The 15,279-nt window shown below is 37.8% G+C and overlaps 1 long non-coding RNA gene across 1 annotated transcript; it reads left to right on the top strand.

Moving 5' to 3' along the window:
* Positions 1-3,619: 3,619 nt before the first annotated feature.
* Positions 3,620-4,347, top strand: LOC147919305 (uncharacterized). The gene is made up of 2 exons (XR_015592139.1): positions 3,620-3,764; positions 4,061-4,347. It is a non-coding gene; the product is annotated as an uncharacterized LOC147919305 (long non-coding RNA).
* Positions 4,348-15,279: the final 10,932 nt, after the last annotated feature.

Raw genomic sequence — 15,279 nt, 5'->3', positions numbered from 1 at the left:
TTGTCCCAAAACAGGCTAAAACCAAGAAAACATTGCTTAGAAGCATTAAACAGCTTTGTTAGTGTTTCTGGGGTTAAAATGTGTCTTAATCCAATGCAACTAACTAAGTATAAGAGTTTGAGATAGATGTGGAGAGTTTAAAAGCCACTTATACCCATTTTGTCCCAAAACACGCTAAAACCAAGAAAACATTGCTTAGAAGCTGTAAACAGCTATGTTAGTGTTTATGGGGTTAAAATGTGTCTTAATCCAATGCAACTAACTAATTATAAGAGTTTGAGATAGATGTGGAGAGTTTAAAAGCCACTTATACCCATTTTGTCCCAAAACAGGCTAAAACCAAGAAGACATTGCTTAGAAACACTAAACAGCTATGTTAGTGTTTCTGGGGTTAAAATGTGTCTTAATCCAATGCAACTAACTAATTATAAGAGTTTGAGATAGATGTGGAGAGTTTAAAAGCCACTTATACCCATTTTGTCCCAAAACACGCTAACACCAAAAAAACATTGCTTAGAAGCTGTAAACAGCTATGTTAGTGTTTAAGGGGTTAAAATGTGTCTTAATCCAATGCAACTAACTAATAATAAGATTTAGAGATAGATGTGGAGAGTTTAAAAGCCACTTATACCCATTTTGTCCCAAAACAGGCTAAAACCAAGAAGACATTGCTTAGAAGCACTAAACAGCTATGTTAGTGTTTCTGGGGTTAAAATGTGTCTTAATCCAATGCAACTGACTAGTTATAAGAGTTTGAGATAGATGTGGAGAGTTTAAAAGCCACTTATACCCATTTTGTCCCAAAACAGGCTAAAACCAAGAAAACATTGCTTAGAAGCACTAAACAGCTTTGTTAGTGTTTTTGGGGTTAAAATGTGTCTTAATCCAAGGCAACTAACTAAGTATAAGAGTTTGAGATAGATGTGGAGAGTTTAAAAGCCACTTATACCCATTTTGTCCCAAAACAGGCTAAAACCAAGAAAACATTGCTTAGAAGCTGTAAACAGTTATGTTAGTGTTTATGGGGTTAAAATGTGTCTTAATCCAATGCAACTAACTAAGTATAAGAGTTAGAGATAGATATGGAGAGTTTAAAAGCCACTTATACCCATTTTGTCTCCAAAACCGGCTAAAACCAAGAAGACATTGCTTAGAAGAACTAAACAGCTATGTTCGTGTTTCTGGGGTTAAAATGTGTCTTAATCCAATGCAACTGACTAGTTATAAGAGTTTGAGATAGATGTGGAGAGTTTAAAAGCCACTTATACCCATTTTGTCCCAAAACAGGCTAAAACCAAGAAAACATTGCTTAGAAGCACTAAACAGCTTTGTTAGTGTTTTTGGGGTTAAAATGTGTCTTAATCCAAGGCAACTAACTAAGTATAAGAGTTTGAGATAGATGTGGAGAGTTTAAAAGCCACTTATACCCATTTTCTCCCAAAACAGGCTAAAACCAAGAAAACATTGCTTAGAAGCTGTAAACAGCTATGTTAGTATTTATGGGGTTAAAATGTGTCTTAATCCAATGCAACTAACTAATTATAAGAGTTTGAGATAGATGTGGAGAGTTTAAAAGCCACTTATACCCATTTTGTCCCAAAACAGGCTAAAACCAAGAAAACATTGCTTAGAAACTGTAAACAGCTATGTTAGTGTTTTTGGGGTTAAAATGTGTCTTAATCCAATGCAACTAACTAATTATAAGAGTTTGAGATAGATGTGGAGAGTTTAAAAGCCACTTATACCCATTTTGTCCCAAAACAGGCTAAAACCAAGAAAACATTGCTTAGAAGCACTAAACAGCTTTGTTAGTGTTTCTGGGGTTAAAATGTGTCTTAATCCAATGCAACTAACTAAGTATAAGAGTTTGAGATAGATGTGGAGAGTTTAAAAGCCACTTATACCCATTTTGTCCCAAAACACGCTAAAACCAAGAAAACATTGCTTAGAAGCTGTAAACAGCTATGTTAGTGTTTATGGGGTTAAAATGTGTCTTAATCCAATGCAACTAACTAATTATAAGAGTTTGAGATAGATGTGGAGAGTTTAAAAGCCACTTATACCCATTTTGTCCCAAAACAGGCTAATACCAAGAAAACATTGCTTAGAAGCACTAAACAGCTTTGTTAGTGTTTCTGGGGTTAAAATGTGTCTTAATCCAATGGAACTAACTAAGTATAAGAGTTTGAGATAGATGTGGAGAGTTTAAAAGCCACTTATACCCATTTTGTCCCAAAAAACGCTATAACCAAGAAAACATTGCTTAGAAGCTGTAAACTATAATTTGGGATCTTGATCACCATGTCCGTACAAGTCAACGTCCGTACAAGTCAACGACCGTTCTCTCTCATCGGGCCAACCATACCATCTCGTGTAGAAGCCCACTTGAAGTCTTCTAAGGCTTGTATGAGACAACCAAGTCTCTAGATCCTTCTCCTACCGACCGTTGGAGTTTGTGTGCAAGTGGGAAGATATTTCAACTCACAAGTCACATGTTATGTTAAGAAGGAAGGATGTCACTTTCAGTCATGTAAAGCGTGTATAGGATCCCATAGGAATATGCTGTTTACTTTGTCTATAATTAGGATGTATCTAGGTTCTTTTTCAAGTAAGAAGTTTGATTCTTCTTCTATACTCTCTCTCTTACACTTCCATACTCTCTTCTACTCTCTCGTGCGAACACTCTCAAACTCACTCGATCTCTACACTCTCTCGTTTCTAAACTTACATGGTATCAGAGCCAGGTTCCTCTCGTTAAACTCTTCATTCACTCTACTTTCTTCCGCAACTCGTTCATTCAATCTCTTGAGTTTTTCTTTAACCGTTGGGTAAACTTATTGACCATTGGACAAAACTCCATGGAAAGCACCAAAACCTTGGTTGTTCCAGTTACTCTCAAAGGAGAGAACTATTTGTTGTGGGCAAGGACCACAAAGACGGCGCTATGTGGCCGAGGGCTTTGGACCCATGTGACAACAAGTGAAGCTCCGAAGGGCGAGCCGACTGAAGACGGCAAAGTTGTGGCCACAAGTGGTGAAGAAAAGTGGTTTCAAGAAGACCAAAGTGTTCTCGCCATCATACAAAACTCTCTCGATGCTCCAATACTCGAGGCCTACTCGTATTGTGAAACGGCCAAGGATCTATGGGATACCTTGCAAAACGTCTTTGGTAACACTACCAATTTAAGCCGAGTCTTTGAGATCAAGAGAGCCATCAGGTTAGGTTGTTGATGCTTAGGCCAGCGACTCTTGATCCGGCAATCTTGAATGAGAGGCGTGAACAAGACAAGGTGTTCGGCCTCCTCCTTACGCTGAATCCATCTTACAACGATCTTATCAAGCATATCTTGAGGTCGGACAAGCTTCCCAGCCTGGAGGAAGTGTGTAGTCAGATTCAAAAGGAGCATGGTTCCATGGGGTTGTTTGGTAACAAGGGGGAGCTTGTAACCGCCAACCAAGCTGATGTAGCGACCGCAAACAAGGGCTACTATCGAGGAGATAACAAGAAAGAACCAGTGTGTCACCACTGCAAGAAGCCGGGCCATTTCAAGAATGAGTGTTGGATTCTCCACCCACACCTCCGAGTAAACCGACCAATGAACCACCGTGGAGCACCAAGAGCTCATCGAGCGAGTGTGGAGCCATTGGTTGCTGAACTGAACCCTCGAGCTCCGGATATGAATGGAACTGCCCTGGCTGCCTCGTCGGACCTCGTGAGGAAGTCTGATCTTGATGCGCTCATTAAGGCACTCAAAGAAAATTCCGGTAACTCTTATCTTGCCTTGAATCAAACTAAACCGCTCATAGTTGATTCCGGTGCTTCTCACCACATGATTAGTGATTCTAGGTTAATGAGTGATATTAAACCGGCTAGTGGTAATGTTGTGATAGCAAATGGTGAGAAAGTGCCAGTTAAAGGCATTGGAAACTTGAAATTATTTGATAAAGATACTAAAGCGTTCTATATGCCAAATTTTACTTCCAACTTGCTATCAGTTAAGAGAGCCACTACTGATTTGAATTGTTATGCAATATTTGGTCCTAACAAGGTTCATTTTCAGGATATTGAGACAAGTAAGGTCCTTGGTCAAGGAGGTTCCAAGGGTGATCTCTATATGCTTGAGGACTTGAATTTATCTGCTTCTTGTTTTAATTCGGTTGTTGTTAAACCTAGTGATTCTATTTTACATGCTAGGCTAGGACATCCTCACACTAGAGCTTTAGCTTTAATGTTCCCTAATATTTCTTTTCAAAATGATGGGTGTGAGGCTTGTATTCTTGGTAAACATTGCAAGGCTGTTTTTCCTAAATCTATTACTATTTATGAAAAATGTTTTGATTTGGTTCATTCTGATGTTTGGACATCCCCTTGCTTATCTAGAGAAAATCAAAAGTATTTTGTGACTTTTATTGATGAAAAATCAAAATATACTTGGATAACTTTGCTTCCTTCTAAGGATAGAGTTCTTGAAGCTTTTACTAGCTTTCAAAATTATGTCACTAACCACTATCATGCCAAGATTAAAATTTTGAGATCAGATAATGGTGGAGAATACACAAGCCATGCCTTTAAGCAATATCTAGCCGAACATGGAATTCTTCATCAAACTAGCTGTCCATACACACCACAACAAAATGGGGTGGCTGAAAGGAAGAATAGGCATCTCATGGAGGTAGCAAGGTCCATGATGTTCCATACAAGAGTTCCAAAACGCTTTTGGGGAGATGCCGTGCTCACAGCTTGTTATCTTATCAACCGCACACCAACAAAAATACTCAACGACTTGTCTCCATTTGAGGTATTGAACAATGAAAAGCCTAACTTTGATCATTTACGAGTATTTGGTTGTGTTTGCTATGTGTTGCGACCAGGTGAACTAAGAGACAAGCTTGATGCTAAGAGTACTAAGGCAATGTTTATCGGCTATTCTACAACTCAAAAAGGATATAAGTGCTATGACTCGGAGACAAGAAGAGTTCTTGTGTCTCGTGATGTCAAGTTTGTGGAGTCACAAGGATTTTATGATGAGAAGAACTGGGATGAACTTCGCAATCTCTCGACCTCTTCTTCCGATCGGACACGCAACCTCCGGGTGATCCTTGAGAGGCTAGGTATTGAGAATGATCGGATCACCAACGCGCCGGCCAGTCAAGCATCACCAGAACAACCTGAGCCATTCCCTGAGCCCGACCTTGATCCACCCACTTCTCATACCAACGACGAAACTGAGTTGCCCACGGATTCGACCGAACTACCCGGAGACAACAATGATGTGCCATCCGAGGAACCGGCTGAGCAGCTTGAAGAAATTATTACACTAGGCAGAGCTAGCTCAGAGGCGGGAACTATAGTTCCTCTTCGACGTAGCCAACGTCTCAAGTTTCCCCCATCTAACTGGAAGAACACTAGAGTGTACTACAACAACATGGTCGTCGCACACCCAATTCAAGCTGTATGCACGCTGGCACACTTTCCGATGGAACATCAAGTGTTCCTTGGCCAAATTGACCAGCATTGGGTTCCCAAGACATATGATGAGGCCAAGGACCACAAGGTGTGGCGAGACGCAGTTGATGCCGAGAACACGGCCATGGTGCAAAATCACACATGGGACGAATCAGACTTACCCAAGGGCAAGAAGGCTGTGACGTCTCGGTATATCTTCACTATCAAGTATAAGAGCAATGGGGAGATTGAACGCTACAAGGCCAGACTTGTAGCTCGTGGTTTTACGCAAACGTATGGGGAGGATTACAAAGATACGTTTGCTCCGGTGGCCAAATTACACACAGTTCGAGTTGTTCTCTCCTTGGCCACAAACTTGGATTGGGATCTATGGCAAATGGATGTGAAGAATGCGTTCTTGCAAGGAGAACTTGAAGATGAGGTCTACATGCGGCCACCGCCTGGTCTAGAGGACACCATAGGCCCGGGAAAGGTGCTGAAGCTCAACAAGGCAATATATGGCCTTAAACAATCGCCTAGAGCATGGTACCACAAGTTGAGCACAACCTTACTTGGGAAAGGTTTTCGCAAATCAGAATCGGATCATACTCTCTTCACACTACCAAGTGACAAAGGTATAGTGGTCATTCTAGTATATGTTGATGATATCATCATATCTGGAAGTGACAAGGTAGGTATTCAAGAAGCTAAAGAGTTTCTTAAGTCAGTTTTTGATATTAAAGACCTTGGAGAACTTAAGTATTTTCTTGGTATAGAAGTGTATAGGTCTGATGAAGGATTGTTTTTATCACAAAGAAAGTATGCTCTTGACCTCTTAAGTGAAGCAGGAAAACTTGGATCAAAAGCAGTGACCACACCTCTTGAAGAAAACTACAAGACAGCCGGAAAGGGGGAGCCTCCATTCGAAGATGTCACGCGATATAGGCGTCTAGTGGGTAAGCTCATATATTTAACTATCACTAGGCCTGATCTTTGTTTTGCTGTGAACCAGGTAAGCCAACACATGCAAAACCCAACTAGACACCACTGGAACATGGTGAACCGAATCCTTAAGTACATCAAGGGAGCTCCGGGACAAGGCATATGGATGGGAAGGAACAAGAGCACCGAGTTGATAGGATATTGTGACGCTGATTACGCCGGAGACCATGGGGATCGTCGCTCAACCACCGGATACTGCACGTTCTTGGGAGGAAACTTAGTCACATGGAAGAGCAAGAAACAAAAGGTTGTCTCGTTATCTAGTGCGGAGTCCGAGTATAGAGCCATGAGGAAGTTAACAACCGAGCTCATGTGGCTTAAGGCACTATTGAAGGATCTTGGAGTTGAATCATCAAAGCCTATCACTATGCATTGTGATAACGAAGCAGCCATCCACATAGCCACCAATTCCGTGTTTCACGAGAGAACAAAACACATAGAGGTCGATTGCCACAAGGTGCGAGAGCAGATTCAGCTAGGCGTCACACTCCCATGTCATACAGACAGCAAAGAGCAACTAGCCGACATTTTCACAAAGGCGGCCAGCCCACAAGTGTGCGAATACATTCACCCTCGGCTAGGACTCATGGACCTCACCAAACCTTGAGATCCTACGCTCTTTTTCCCTTAAGTATAATTTTTCCCAAGTGGTTTTATATACTAAGGTTTTTAATGAGGTAGGTGATCAATGGTTCAAGCTTATGTCATAGGGTCCAATGACTAAAGCTTGAGGGGGAGTATAATTTGGGATCTTGATCACCATGTCCGTACAAGTCAACGTCCGTACAAGTCAACGACCGTTCTCTCTCATCGGGCCAACCATACCATCTCGTGTAGAAGCCCACTTGAAGTCTTCTAAGGCTTGTATGAGACAACCAAGTCTCTAGATCCTTCTCCTACCGACCGTTGGAGTTTGTGTGCAAGTGGGAAGATATTTCAACTCACAAGTCACATGTTATGTTAAGAAGGAAGGATGTCACTTTCAGTCATGTAAAGCGTGTATAGGATCCCATAGGAATATGCTGTTTACTTTGTCTATAATTAGGATGTATCTAGGTTCTTTTTCAAGTAAGAAGTTTGATTCTTCTTCTATACTCTCTCTCTTACACTTCCATACTCTCTTCTACTCTCTCGTGCGAACACTCTCAAACTCACTCGATCTCTACACTCTCTCGTTTCTAAACTTACATAAACAGCTATGTTAGTGTTTATGGGGTTAAAATGTGTCTTAATCCAATGCAACTAACTAATTATAAGAGTTTGAAATAGATGTGGAGAGTTTAAAAGCCACTTATACCCATTTTGTGCCAAAACAGGCTAAGACCAAGAAAACATTGCTTAGAAGCTGTAAACAGCTATGTTAGTGTTTAAGGGGTTAAAATGTGTCTTAATCCAATGCAACTAACTAATAATAAGATTTAGAGATAGATGTGGAGAGTTTAAAAGCCACTTATACCCATTTTGTCCCAAAACAGGCTAACACCAAGAAAACATTGCTTAGAAGCTGTAAACAGCTATGTTAGTGTTTAAGGGGTTAAAATGTGTCTTAATCCAATGCAACTAACTAATTATAAGATTTAGAGATAGATGTGGAGAGTTTAAAAGCCACTTATACCCATTTTGTCCCAAAACAGGCTAAAACCAAGAAGACATTGCTTAGAAGCACTAAACAGCTATGTTAGTGTTTCTGGGGTTAAAATGTGTCTTAATCCAATGCAACTGACTAGTTATAAGAGTTTGAGATAGATGTGGAGAGTTTAAAAGCCACTTATACCCATTTTGTCCCAAAACAGGCTAAAACCAAGAAAACATTGCTTAGAAGCACTAAACAGCTTTGTTAGTGTTTTTGGGGTTAAAATGTGTCTTAATCCAAGGCAACTAACTAAGTATAAGAGTTTGAGATAGATGTGGAGAGTTTAAAAGCCACTTATACCCATTTTCTCCCAAAACAGGCTAAAACCAAGAAAACATTGCTTAGAAGCTGTAAACAGCTATGTTAGTGTTTCTGGGGTTAAAATGTGTCTTAATCCAATGCAACTAACTAATTATAAGACTTTGAGATAGATGTGGAGAGTTTAAAAGCCACTTATACCCATTTTGTCCCAAAACAGGCTAACACCAAGAAAACATTGCTTAGAAGCTGTAAACAGCTATGTTAGTGTTTAAGGGGTTAAAATGTGTCTTAATCCAATGCAACTAACTAATTATAAGATTTAGAGATAGATGTGGAGAGTTTAAAAGCCACTTATACCCATTTTGTCCCAAAACAGGCTAAAACCAAGAAGACATTGCTTAGAAGCACTAAACAGCTATGTTAGTGTTTCTGGGGTTAAAATGTGTCTTAATCCAATGCAACTGACTAGTTATAAGAGTTTGAGATAGATGTGGAGAGTTTAAAAGCCACTTATACCCATTTTGTCCCAAAACAGGCTAAAACCAAGAAAACATTGCTTAGAAGCACTAAACAGCTTTGTTAGTGTTTTTGGGGTTAAAATGTGTCTTAATCCAAGGCAACTAACTAAGTATAAGAGTTTGAGATAGATGTGGAGAGTTTAAAAGCCACTTATACCCATTTTGTCCCAAAACAGGCTAAAACCAAGAAAACATTGCTTGGAAGCTGTAAACAGCTATGTTAGTGTTTATGGGGTTAAAATGTGTCTTAATCCAATGCAACTAACTAATTATAAGAGTTTGAGATAGATGTGGAGAGTTTAAAAGCCACTTATACCCATTTTGTCCCAAAACAGGCTAAAACCAAGAAAACATTGCTTAGAAACTGTAAACAGCTATGTTAGTGTTTATGGGGTTAAAATGTGTCTTAATCCAATGCAACTAACTAATTATAAGAGTTTGAGATAGATGTGGAGAGTTTAAAAGCCACTTATACCCATTTTGTCCCAAAACAGGCTAATACCAAGAAAACATTGCTTAGAAGCACTAAACAGCTTTGTTAGTGTTTCTGGGGTTAAAATGTGTCTTAATCCAATGGAACTAACTAAGTATAAGAGTTTGAGATAGATGTGGAGAGTTTAAAAGCCACTTATACCCATTTTGTCCCAAAAAACGCTATAACCAAGAAAACATTGCTTAGAAGCTGTAAACAGCTATGTTAGTGTTTATGGGGTTAAAATGTGTCTTAATCCAATGCAACTAACTAATTATAAGAGTTTGAAATAGATGTGGAGAGTTTAAAAGCCACTTATACCCATTTTGTGCCAAAACAGGCTAAGACCAAGAAAACATTGCTTAGAAGCTGTAAACAGCTATGTTAGTGTTTAAGGGGTTAAAATGTGTCTTAATCCAATGCAACTAACTAATAATAAGATTTAGAGATAGATGTGGAGAGTTTAAAAGCCACTTATACCCATTTTGTCCCAAAACAGGCTAAAACCAAGAAAACATTGCTTAGAAGCACTAAACAGCTTTGTTAGTGTTTTTGGGGTTAAAATGTGTCTTAATCCAAGGCAACTAACTAAGTATAAGAGTTTGAGATAGATGTGGAGAGTTTAAAAGCCACTTATACCCATTTTCTCCCAAAACAGGCTAAAACCAAGAAAACATTGCTTAGAAGCTGTAAACAGCTATGTTAGTATTTATGGGGTTAAAATGTGTCTTAATCCAATGCAACTAACTAATTATAAGAGTTTGAGATAGATGTGGAGAGTTTAAAAGCCACTTATACCCATTTTGTCCCAAAACAGGCTAAAACCAAGAAAACATTGCTTAGAAACTGTAAACAGCTATGTTAGTGTTTTTGGGGTTAAAATGTGTCTTAATCCAATGCAACTAACTAATTATAAGAGTTTGAGATAGATGTGGAGAGTTTAAAAGCCACTTATACCCATTTTGTCCCAAAACACGCTAAAACCAAGAAAACATTGCTTAGAAGCACTAAACAGCTTTGTTAGTGTTTCTGGGGTTAAAATGTGTCTTAATCCAATGCAACTAACTAAGTATAAGAGTTTGAGATAGATGTGGAGAGTTTAAAAGCCACTTATACCCATTTTGTCCCAAAACACGCTAAAACCAAGAAAACATTGCTTAGAAGCTGTAAACAGCTATGTTAGTGTTTATGGGGTTAAAATGTGTCTTAATCCAATGCAACTAACTAATTATAAGAGTTTGAGATAGATGTGGAGAGTTTAAAAGCCACTTATACCCATTTTGTCCCAAAACAGGCTAATACCAAGAAAACATTGCTTAGAAGCACTAAACAGCTTTGTTAGTGTTTCTGGGGTTAAAATGTGTCTTAATCCAATGGAACTAACTAAGTATAAGAGTTTGAGATAGATGTGGAGAGTTTAAAAGCCACTTATACCCATTTTGTCCCAAAAAACGCTATAACCAAGAAAACATTGCTTAGAAGCTGTAAACAGCTATGTTAGTGTTTATGGGGTTAAAATGTGTCTTAATCCAATGCAACTAACTAATTATAAGAGTTTGAAATAGATGTGGAGAGTTTAAAAGCCACTTATACCCATTTTGTGCCAAAACAGGCTAAGACCAAGAAAACATTGCTTAGAAGCTGTAAACAGCTATGTTAGTGTTTAAGGGGTTAAAATGTGTCTTAATCCAATGCAACTAACTAATAATAAGATTTAGAGATAGATGTGGAGAGTTTAAAAGCCACTTATACCCATTTTGTCCCAAAACAGGCTAACACCAAGAAAACATTGCTTAGAAGCTGTAAACAGCTATGTTAGTGTTTAAGGGGTTAAAATGTGTCTTAATCCAATGCAACTAACTAATTATAAGATTTAGAGATAGATGTGGAGAGTTTAAAAGCCACTTATACCCATTTTGTCCCAAAACAGGCTAAAACCAAGAAGACATTGCTTAGAAGCACTAAACAGCTATGTTAGTGTTTCTGGGGTTAAAATGTGTCTTAATCCAATGCAACTGACTAGTTATAAGAGTTTGAGATAGATGTGGAGAGTTTAAAAGCCACTTATACCCATTTTGTCCCAAAACAGGCTAAAACCAAGAAAACATTGCTTAGAAGCACTAAACAGCTTTGTTAGTGTTTTTGGGGTTAAAATGTGTCTTAATCCAAGGCAACTAACTAAGTATAAGAGTTTGAGATAGATGTGGAGAGTTTAAAAGCCACTTATACCCATTTTGTCCCAAAACAGGCTAAAACCAAGAAAACATTGCTTAGAAGCACTAAACAGCTTTGTTAGTGTTTTTGGGGTTAAAATGTGTCTTAATCCAAGGCAACTAACTAAGTATAAGAGTTTGAGATAGATGTGGAGAGTTTAAAAGCCACTTATACCCATTTTGTCCCAAAACAGGCTAAAACCAAGAAAACATTGCTTGGAAGCTGTAAACAGCTATGTTAGTGTTTATGGGGTTAAAATGTGTCTTAATCCAATGCAACTAACTAATTATAAGAGTTTGAGATAGATGTGGAGAGTTTAAAAGCCACTTATACCCATTTTGTCCCAAAACAGGCTAAAACCAAGAAAACATTGCTTAGAAACTGTAAACAGCTATGTTAGTGTTTATGGGGTTAAAATGTGTCTTAATCCAATGCAACTAACTAATTATAAGAGTTTGAGATAGATGTGGAGAGTTTAAAAGCCACTTATACCCATTTTGTCCCAAAACAGGCTAATACCAAGAAAACATTGCTTAGAAGCACTAAACAGCTTTGTTAGTGTTTCTGGGGTTAAAATGTGTCTTAATCCAATGGAACTAACTAAGTATAAGAGTTTGAGATAGATGTGGAGAGTTTAAAAGCCACTTATACCCATTTTGTCCCAAAAAACGCTATAACCAAGAAAACATTGCTTAGAAGCTGTAAACAGCTATGTTAGTGTTTATGGGGTTAAAATGTGTCTTAATCCAATGCAACTAACTAATTATAAGAGTTTGAAATAGATGTGGAGAGTTTAAAAGCCACTTATACCCATTTTGTGCCAAAACAGGCTAAGACCAAGAAAACATTGCTTAGAAGCTGTAAACAGCTATGTTAGTGTTTAAGGGGTTAAAATGTGTCTTAATCCAATGCAACTAACTAATAATAAGATTTAGAGATAGATGTGGAGAGTTTAAAAGCCACTTATACCCATTTTGTCCCAAAACAGGCTAAAACCAAGAAAACATTGCTTAGAAGCACTAAACAGCTTTGTTAGTGTTTTTGGGGTTAAAATGTGTCTTAATCCAAGGCAACTAACTAAGTATAAGAGTTTGAGATAGATGTGGAGAGTTTAAAAGCCACTTATACCCATTTTCTCCCAAAACAGGCTAAAACCAAGAAAACATTGCTTAGAAGCTGTAAACAGCTATGTTAGTATTTATGGGGTTAAAATGTGTCTTAATCCAATGCAACTAACTAATTATAAGAGTTTGAGATAGATGTGGAGAGTTTAAAAGCCACTTATACCCATTTTGTCCCAAAACAGGCTAAAACCAAGAAAACATTGCTTAGAAACTGTAAACAGCTATGTTAGTGTTTTTGGGGTTAAAATGTGTCTTAATCCAATGCAACTAACTAATTATAAGAGTTTGAGATAGATGTGGAGAGTTTAAAAGCCACTTATACCCATTTTGTCCCAAAACACGCTAAAACCAAGAAAACATTGCTTAGAAGCACTAAACAGCTTTGTTAGTGTTTCTGGGGTTAAAATGTGTCTTAATCCAATGCAACTAACTAAGTATAAGAGTTTGAGATAGATGTGGAGAGTTTAAAAGCCACTTATACCCATTTTGTCCCAAAACACGCTAAAACCAAGAAAACATTGCTTAGAAGCTGTAAACAGCTATGTTAGTGTTTATGGGGTTAAAATGTGTCTTAATCCAATGCAACTAACTAATTATAAGAGTTTGAGATAGATGTGGAGAGTTTAAAAGCCACTTATACCCATTTTGTCCCAAAACAGGCTAATACCAAGAAAACATTGCTTAGAAGCACTAAACAGCTTTGTTAGTGTTTCTGGGGTTAAAATGTGTCTTAATCCAATGGAACTAACTAAGTATAAGAGTTTGAGATAGATGTGGAGAGTTTAAAAGCCACTTATACCCATTTTGTCCCAAAAAACGCTATAACCAAGAAAACATTGCTTAGAAGCTGTAAACAGCTATGTTAGTGTTTATGGGGTTAAAATGTGTCTTAATCCAATGCAACTAACTAATTATAAGAGTTTGAAATAGATGTGGAGAGTTTAAAAGCCACTTATACCCATTTTGTGCCAAAACAGGCTAAGACCAAGAAAACATTGCTTAGAAGCTGTAAACAGCTATGTTAGTGTTTAAGGGGTTAAAATGTGTCTTAATCCAATGCAACTAACTAATAATAAGATTTAGAGATAGATGTGGAGAGTTTAAAAGCCACTTATACCCATTTTGTCCCAAAACAGGCTAACACCAAGAAAACATTGCTTAGAAGCTGTAAACAGCTATGTTAGTGTTTAAGGGGTTAAAATGTGTCTTAATCCAATGCAACTAACTAATTATAAGATTTAGAGATAGATGTGGAGAGTTTAAAAGCCACTTATACCCATTTTGTCCCAAAACAGGCTAAAACCAAGAAGACATTGCTTAGAAGCACTAAACAGCTATGTTAGTGTTTCTGGGGTTAAAATGTGTCTTAATCCAATGCAACTGACTAGTTATAAGAGTTTGAGATAGATGTGGAGAGTTTAAAAGCCACTTATACCCATTTTGTCCCAAAACAGGCTAAAACCAAGAAAACATTGCTTAGAAGCACTAAACAGCTTTGTTAGTGTTTTTGGGGTTAAAATGTGTCTTAATCCAAGGCAACTAACTAAGTATAAGAGTTTGAGATAGATGTGGAGAGTTTAAAAGCCACTTATACCCATTTTCTCCCAAAACAGGCTAAAACCAAGAAAACATTGCTTAGAAGCTGTAAACAGCTATGTTAGTATTTATGGGGTTAAAATGTGTCTTAATCCAATGCAACTAACTAATTATAAGAGTTTGAGATAGATGTGGAGAGTTTAAAAGCCACTTATACCCATTTTGTCCCAAAACAGGCTAAAACCAAGAAAACATTGCTTAGAAACTGTAAACAGCTATGTTAGTGTTTTTGGGGTTAAAATGTGTCTTAATCCAATGCAACTAACTAATTATAAGAGTTTGAGATAGATGTGGAGAGTTTAAAAGCCACTTATACCCATTTTGTCCCAAAACACGCTAAAACCAAGAAAACATTGCTTAGAAGCACTAAACAGCTTTGTTATTGTTTCTGGGGTTAAAATGTGTCTTAATCCAATGCAACTAACTAAGTATAAGAGTTTGAGATAGATGTGGAGAGTTTAAAAGCCACTTATACCCATTTTGTCCCAAAACACGCTAAAACCAAGAAAACATTGCTTAGAAGCTGTAAACAGCTATGTTAGTGTTTATGGGGTTAAAATGTGTCTTAATCCAATGCAACTAACTAAGTATAAGAGTTTGAGATAGATGTGGAGAGTTTAAAAGCCACTTATACCCATTTTCTCCCAAAACAGGCTAAAACCAAGAAAACATTGCTTAGAAGCTGTAAACAGCTATGTTAGTGTTTCTGGGGTTAAAATGTGTCTTAATCCAATGCAACTAACTAATTATAAGACTTTGAGATAGATGTGGAGAGTTTAAAAGCCACTTATACCCATTTTGTCCCAAAACAGGCTAACACCAAGAAAACATTGCTTAGAAGCTGTAAACAGCTATGTTAGTGTTTAAGGGGTTAAAATGTGTCTTAATCCAATGCAACTAACTAATTATAAGATTTAGAGATAGATGTGGAGAGTTTAAAAGCCACTTATACCCATTTTGTCCCAAAACAGGCTAAAACCAAGAAGACATTGCTTAGAAGCACTAAACAGCTAT

The sequence above is a fragment of the Camelina sativa genome, chromosome 20 (genome assembly GCF_030686135.1).
Source record: "Camelina sativa cultivar CO46 ecotype springtype chromosome 20, ASM3068613v1".
Taxonomy (NCBI): Eukaryota; Viridiplantae; Streptophyta; class Magnoliopsida; order Brassicales; family Brassicaceae; genus Camelina; species Camelina sativa.
This window is presented reverse-complemented; position numbering and strand designations above follow the sequence as displayed.